Source organism: Phalaenopsis equestris, unplaced genomic scaffold (genome assembly GCF_001263595.1).
Source record: "Phalaenopsis equestris unplaced genomic scaffold, ASM126359v1 Scaffold203545, whole genome shotgun sequence".
Taxonomy (NCBI): domain Eukaryota; kingdom Viridiplantae; phylum Streptophyta; class Magnoliopsida; order Asparagales; family Orchidaceae; genus Phalaenopsis; species Phalaenopsis equestris.
Window position 1 is genome coordinate 9,159 of NW_018223160.1, and position 8,239 is coordinate 17,397.

Here is an 8,239-nt window from a genome sequence, read left to right on the forward strand (position 1 = left end):
AGGAGTGGGGGGAACAACACTTGTGGAAGGTACAAAAAGGGGGGATGAGAAGTGGATCCCTAATCTAAAACGACAAAAAATCCAAGAAGTGAGCAGTAGTGAAAACGTCCCCCCTACAGTAGGGAAAAATATAACACATGGAGGAACTCTTGTAAAAGCCAAAATAAAATAACAGCCCAATGTGCTTGAATAAGAGTCAGAAAAAACAATGAAACTAAACAATGAAACATCCAGCCAAGTTTTGAAGCATGGAAATAGTGGCTCAACATAGTCCAACAGTCTCATCCCAGGAACCATAATGTACCTCAGTCCACATTCCCGTATCAGTAAACAAACTTTTTAGCAGCTAGAAATGCATGTAGATAGCAAATGTAGGTTAATGTCCAACATAAAGCATATCCAACGAATCTCCAATAAGTAAGGGACAGAGAGGGGAAGGTGGGGATTAACCCACTCGAGGCACATCACCTGCATGCCTAGTTAACCAGTCAGCACATGAATTCCCCTCTCTATGAATGAAACTCCAATGCAAAACTAGGTGCTCTTTATCAATAAGAGCCTGAATTTTTTTTTGCATACAGATAAGATCCCAATGGGGATGAAAGCACCCACTAACATATTATAAATCAGGCACCATAATGTACCTCAGTCCACATAGTCCACATTCCCGTATCAGTAAACAAACTTTTAAGCAGCTAGAAATGCATGTAGAAAGCAAATGTAGGTTAATGTCCAACATAAAGCATATCCAACGAATCTCCAATAAGTAAGGGACAGAGAGGGGAAGGTGGGGATAAACCCACTCGAGGCACATCACCTGCATGCCTAGTTAACCAGTCAGCACATGAATTCCCCTCTCTATGAATGAAACTCCAATGCAAAACCAGGTGCTCTTTATCAATAAGAGCCTGAATTTTTTTTTGCATACAGATAAGATCCCAATGGGGATGAAAGCACCCACTAACATATTATAAAGCAGGTTAGAGTCCGTTTCAACTCTAAGCATAGTAAACTTGAAAGATTTAGCCATTTTTAAAGCAAGGAAAACCCCCCAACATTCTGCCAATAAGGGGGTCATAGCTGCAACAGGGGAAGCGAAATAACACAAAAAATGCCCCAAATGATCTCTAAAAAGTTCACCCACACCAGCAGACATATCATTCCAACTAACATCAACATTAGCTTTTACCCAACAAGGAGGAGGAGGCTTCTATCTAACTAACGAAGGGAGCCATGTTCTCTTATCAATAGGTTTAACAGTAGTAAAATTCTTTAGGGCCTTAGAGAAATAGGCTAGGATATAAGAAGTAATAATAGAGGGAGTAGGGGGTGAGCTAGCATACTCATGACTGTTCCTAGTAGACCATAGAATTCAGAGTACCACCAGAGAGAAAGAGTAGAGCATTCCCCTAAAGCCAGCATAGGTCTTCCATTCCCACAAAAAGTTAATCAAAGTTCCACCATGAGTTCTGGAAATACCATAATGTAAGCCCAATTGATTCCAAACATTTATAGAAAAAGCGCATTCAAACTTCTATCAAACTAACGAAGGGAGCCATGTTCTCTTATCAAGAGGTTTAACAGTAGTAAAGGTCTTTAGGGCCTTAGAGAAATAGGCCAGGATATAAGAAGTAATAATAGAGGGAGTAGGAGGTGAGCTAGCATACTTATGACTGTTCCTAGTAGACCATAGAATTCTGAGTACCACCAGAGAGAAAGAGTAGAGCATTCCCCTAAAGCCAGCATAGGTCTTCCATTCCCACAAATAGTTAATCAAAGTTCCACCATGAGTTCTGGAAATACCATAATGTAAGCCCAATTGATTCCAAACATTTATAGAAAAAGCGCATTCAAAAAAGATGTGTCTATAACCTTCCTCAGAATTCTTGCATAAAGGACACATAGAAGCCAATCTTAATCCATTAAGTTTCAAAATATTATCTAATGGGAGAAAAGAGGAGAAATAACGCCAGAAGAAGAAGAAGATAGAGGGGGAGAACAATTTATGCCAAATCCAAGATCCCCAATACCATACATGGTAATATTGTAACTTTACATAGATCATTTTACAAACAGATTGAGAGGAATTCTTCTGCTAAACAAGATAGTCTATGCGGGTAAGCTGAGCAGGGATTTTAGAAATATGCAAAAAATTCAGTTCCCCAACCAAAGAGCACTGCTTAGAAATATCCCAATATCCTTTTGTACAGAATTTAGAGATGGATGTGTGTAATTGAGAAAAGTAGGCATTCCCCAATTATCATTCCAAAACGAGAGGTTCCCCTCCCCAAGATTCCAAAAAATAAAATTTCTTGCAATTGATCTAGCATTCAAAATAGCTTTCAAAATCCTAGAGTCTCCCACCTTCCACTTCACTTAGGAAGGGTGGGTTGAAGAACAATAATTGTGATGCATAAAAGAAGCCCATAGTGAAGAACCATGTCTAAACTTAAACCAAAGTTTGCACATGTTAACTTCCACAGTTTGTTGCAAAGTTTTGAAACCAAAACCCCCAGATTTTTTAGGTTTCCAAATTTTATGCCAAGAAGCCCATATTTTCTTAGATCCACTCCGAGCCCAAAGGAATTTGTTGAACAACCATTCCAAAACTTTCAGAGCACTTTTTTTAGTGTTGAACACTTGCAAAGCATAAAGTGGTATACTTTGTATCACACTAGAAAGTAGAGTCAGCCTATCCCCATTTGAAAGAAAGTCATTCCTCCAATCTACATTTTTATACTTAATTTTGTCAATGATATCATCCATTTGAATTAGCTTTTTCCTTCCCCTAAGCAGATTAACCCCAAGGTATTTTAAAGGGAGAGAGGATAAATGATAACCAGTATAAAAAATCCCCCAATTTACATTTGAAATCCTGACATTCTTGCCAAAATAAAGTTGGCATTTCTCATAATTAAAAGATAAACTAGAATAAATTTGAAAATCTTTTAAAATCAACATTAACCTTTTAATAGCATGTTTAGAGGCATTAGCAAAATAATAATATCATCAGCATGAGCTAAGTGAGAAACCAACATCTTAGCCTTGTGTGAGAATTGAGTGTGAGGATGCAGCAATTAAAAATTATTGAGCAATCTAGATAAATAATCAAAAGCAATGATAAAGATAGTAAGGGAGAGAGGATCTCCCTGCTTAATACCCCATTTTGTTGAGAAAAAGCCATATGAGTCACCATTAACCAACACACTGTAATAGTTTTTAGACAACCATCGTTTAATGAGCATGCAAAAACTAGCACTGAAACCTCTAGCAACTAGAACATTGATGATGACATCCCAAGTGCTTGTACCAAAGGCCTTCTTAATGTCCAGTTTAACAATCATATTGCCACCCCTATATTTCCTATCAAGATTTTTAATAACTTCTTGGGCCAGTAAAATATTGTCAGTAATTTCTCGACATTTAACAAAAGCTGATTGTTGAGGGGAAATAATAATGGAAAGATGAGGTTGTAAATGAGTCACAAGCAATTTACTTATTAACTTGGATACAACAGAAGTGAGGTAGATAGGTCTAAAATTTTTCCAATGAGTTTTATCAGTTGTTTTAGGAATTAAAACAATCCTGGCAGTCGTGAAATATTTACCTATGTCTTTTCTTTGAAAAAAACCTTGTATGACCAAAATCACCTCATTTGTTATGATGTGCCAACATGTAATGTAGAAAGCTGAAGTAAAACCATCAGGGCTAGGGGCCATATTGGAGTGGATAGCCTTAAAAGCAGAAAAAATTTTAAATTTAGGAGGATCTAAGATGAAAGAGATGCCACAAGCTCTCTTGCAATAGCAAAGAGCTCAGAATCCAGTGAAGAAACCTGAACAGCATCCGCATAAAGAGTAGTAAAATAATCAGCAGCATCAGAGCCAATTTGATCAACATCAGTGAGGACAACACCATTTGTATTGACTATTTTTATAGTAGAATTCATATTCTTTCTATGCTTGATGGGAACATGGAAATATTTGGTATTACCATCCCCATTAGAAAAGTGCACATCATTAGCCTTTTACCTTAAGAAATCTTCTTCAAATGATATCTCCTCAAGAATTTTGTGATGAGCCTAAGCCACCTTATCAACTAGAGAAGGAGTATAAATAACCTGTGATTCCAGCTCTTCCACCTCTTGTTGTGCCTATAGAACTCTAGAAATGAAATTACCAAAGACATCAAAATTCCAATTTTTAAAGCTAGCTATCACTTTTTTATGCAAATGCCAAAGAACAAACCATGGTCTGCCACTCATCTCAGGACTCCAAACCTATTTAATCAAGCTCAAAATGGAATGATGAGAGGTCCAAACATTGAAGAACCTAAAATGAGAATGAGCTGGTTTAGTGTGAAAAGCCAAAGTAAGCTTGATAGGATTATGATGAGAAGCAGCATGATTAAGGTGTTGTACACGAGAAATGTTATAATACTCAAGAAAAGAAGAATTCACCAAAAATTTGTCCAACCTTTACATAAGGAGATCTCTCCAATTATAAGGAGAATAGAGAAACCCAAATCAAAAAGACTAGCTTCAGTAATATGCTCATTAAATCGAGTGATAAGACTTGAATCAGCTCTAGCACCACCTCGATTCTCTAAAGGGGGACATGACCATGTTAAGATCACCTCCAAAAAACCAATTCTCAGTAATAGAAATGCCCATATGGATAAGTTTTTGCCAAAGTAAAAATTTATCCTGTAATAAAGAACTAGCATAAACAAAGGTAGCCCACCCGTAGAACTTCTCCAAAATATATTGCACTAAAACATATTGCATATCATCATCAATAATGTTTAGCTGTAAGCCCCTTTTCCAAAAATGCTAAATTTTGTTGTTCTTATTGCTATATTGTAGGAAGTTTTTGAATTTTTTAACAATGTTATCTTTATGAACAAACACCAAAGGTTCCAAGATAGCAAAAATGTCTGGTTTATGAACCCTACATAAATATGTTAACTCATTAAGGAAATGAGGGTCTGCCACTCCCCTAATGTTCTACACCAAGATGTTAAACATGGTGGCTTTAACCTCCCCTCCTAGTAATCCTAAGGGGATGGTGTAAGTGCTCTACATCAGAATGAAAAGTGGCTTCTATTATGTTTGAGTTTTGTTATTGTGAGACCTAAGATTTTTTCCCGCCTATTTTCCTACTAGATTTTTGGATAATCCATTCAAATTCCAAAGCATTTGTAGCTTTAATAACAGGATCCAAGAGATGAGTTGCCTCGGTATTGCCAAGAGGACTAGAATTTGGTGAAGTTATATGAAGCAATGTATCTACAGTATTCTCAGTACTATCAAAATGTTGATGCATAGTAGGCTCAGGGGGATCAACATAATGGAGAGGATGATCTTCATCAGGTGGGGAAACATAAGGTTGGGAGGTAGAAGGAATCAAAGTATTTTTAATGGGCTGAGTTGGTTTTCCTTGAGGAGGAAATTCCTCCACAAATAGGTCCCCAGAATCACCAACAACTTGAAAGGGGGAAGGATTATTAATAAGACTTGGTGAGGTGGCTTCAAGCACTACATTCACTTGTTCATTCACTTGTTCAAATCACATGTTAGAGTTTGTATTTGGTTGGGAAATTTTAGTTCCTTGAGTTATAACAGGTTTCAAATGAGGATGCAGTTTGTAACAAGAGGAGGAGGCATGCCCAAACATACAACAATGTGAACAGTAATGAGAATGTGCCCCCATAACAACTTGCTGCCAGTAGCCCTTATGATTAGAGCCTATCCAAAATTCATCAGGGTAGGGCTGTGTAACTTCCCTTTCCACAACAACATAGGCATCAGAAGGCCGAGTGAGCTCAAATGTTAGGTCAACAACTCGAAGAGGTTTACCAAAGCCTTTGGCCAAAGATTAGAGAGTTTCTTAATTAAAGAGGTGAACCTTTAAGCCAAAAAATTTAATCCAAATGGGGATTATAGGGGATTCTTATTTCGGACCTATGTCAACAGTCCATTTCAGTATCTTCATCATGAAATGGTTTTCAATCTTAATAACTTTTCTAGCTAAGAGTTGTGTATAATCAACGTCATTGGCAATTGAACCTGCCTCCCATCTAAATGACCAATTTTCCAGCTTCAATGCATCAAACTCCTTTCTAATCAGCTCCATTTTTGGATGCCCATATAAAAACTGACCTACAAGAGTAAAACGACAAGATGAAGCAAGGATATTAGTTTCATCATCTGTAAGGAAAAGGGTAGATTTACTATTCTTTCGGCCAAGTTTTTTAAATAAAAGTATTGTCCCCACCTACTTCAATAGCCTCATGGAAAGCTTGAGGGAATAAACAACAATGTCTAGTAGAGCCCATGGTCGAGTCCCCAGTAACAGCCTCAGCATAATTCCCAGCCATAGAAGAACAAAAACAAACCAACAGAAAACAAAAAGAGAAGAGGAGAAGGAGATCCAAAAGCTCTCACTAGAAAAACAGGAAGAATTCATGGTTTACCGGGAAATCCAGAGAGAAACCCTAACCCCTAGCACTCCAGGTGGAACCAATATAGGGGAGCTCAAGAGGAGTCCCCATAGGACTGCTTGACCTTAGGGTTAGCCCTGGGTGCTATGGTCATGGTTAGGTCTACGCATACACACACTTGCACTTGCACTCATAACCTAAAACCTAACCCAAACATGTCTAGTTTGATCCCTTACTCCATTAGAAACTCATGTGGATGGTCTCCTAAATCATTAGCCTTGGGCTACGGTTTGACTAAGACCAACACATGAAGGTTCCATGATGGGAGTTCCCTTGGTCTCATGGCTCAAATAGTGTGAACTCATGATTAACATTCTCAATCAATCTTGATTTTGCCAAATTCCCAATTTTGACGCTTCTTGACCCCAACTTTCCCAAATTACCAAATTACCCATAAACTCCAAATTTTCCAAAAATTCCCAAAATTACCCAAATTCTCAAAATTTCTTCAAAAATCATTCAAAAACCTTCCAACTCACTTAGGCTGACCAAAATGCTTAAAATTTTCCAAAATCTCCAAAGTACCCCCAAAATTGCCAAAATTACCAAATACCCTTCACACCCCAAAAATTCCAAAAATTCTCAAAATCTCCAAAATCACTCCATATATCTTCAAAATCAATTTTAGCCACTCAATTGAGCCCAATTTGACCAAATTGACCCCTTTTTACCAAAATCCCTAAATTGACCCTAAATGCCTAAATTCTTCAATTCACCTCAAATTTCCACCAAATTGACTTCAATCTCACACAATTTGAATTCTAAACACAATTTAATCATATTCAATCCCAATTGAGATAAAAAACAAGCTCAATTGAACCAATTTCTAAACTCAATTTCAAGCCCAACTTAAAATCCTTAATTGTACCCCAAAATCTAAATGTCATCCAATTGAGCGCCATAACCCCAAAATTTCCATGTAATTGATATCCAAAACTCTTCATGATAATTTTTTAGACCAACTTAAACTATCAATTGACCAAATTCTTAATCCTAGCCCAATCAAAATTCAAGTCTAGCCCAAATCCCCTAAAATTGAGCATGAGTCAAATTCTACCCAATTGAACCCCTAAATCAATTCAATATCACCCAATTCTTTTCAAAACTTCTAATAACAATCATCCTCATCAATTTGATCAATCAATTGGCCCAAATCTCAATCCTAACCCACCCTAAACCTAAGTTCAAGCCAAAACCCTAATTTTGAACCTAAACCCCAAATTGACTCAAATTCGTTGCCTTAATAATTCTTAACCCTCTCCTACCCTGGTTAGCCACCTAGGATGCAAATCAGATCACCCAAGACCCAAGAATTGAGCCATGGACCAAGGGTACCCCAAATTAAGGAGATATGCTCCCCCATTTTGGCTAAACTCTTCCCCCCATACAATCAGCCATCAAACCTCCAATGTAATCACAAGGCTTCCTTCTAGCCACCACCTTACCTCTGGCCCACAACCCTATTGAATTAATGGATTCCCTTCCTAAAATAACTAAACCAAGGGAGATATGCCATCAACCATCAAACCTCCAAGTTAATGACCATTAAACCATACCTTGGATCACCTGAACCAACTAGCCAGCAGCTCTGGCCTGACCGGCCAGTCTTGTCGCCGGAAAACACCAAAACTGAGAGCCACCCCAAGCTTTAAACCCAAATTTGAACTTCCTGATTTGGTTCATCCCAATTGGTTACTTGCATCTTTCTCCCCTCAACTTAAGTAGTTGATTACACCCA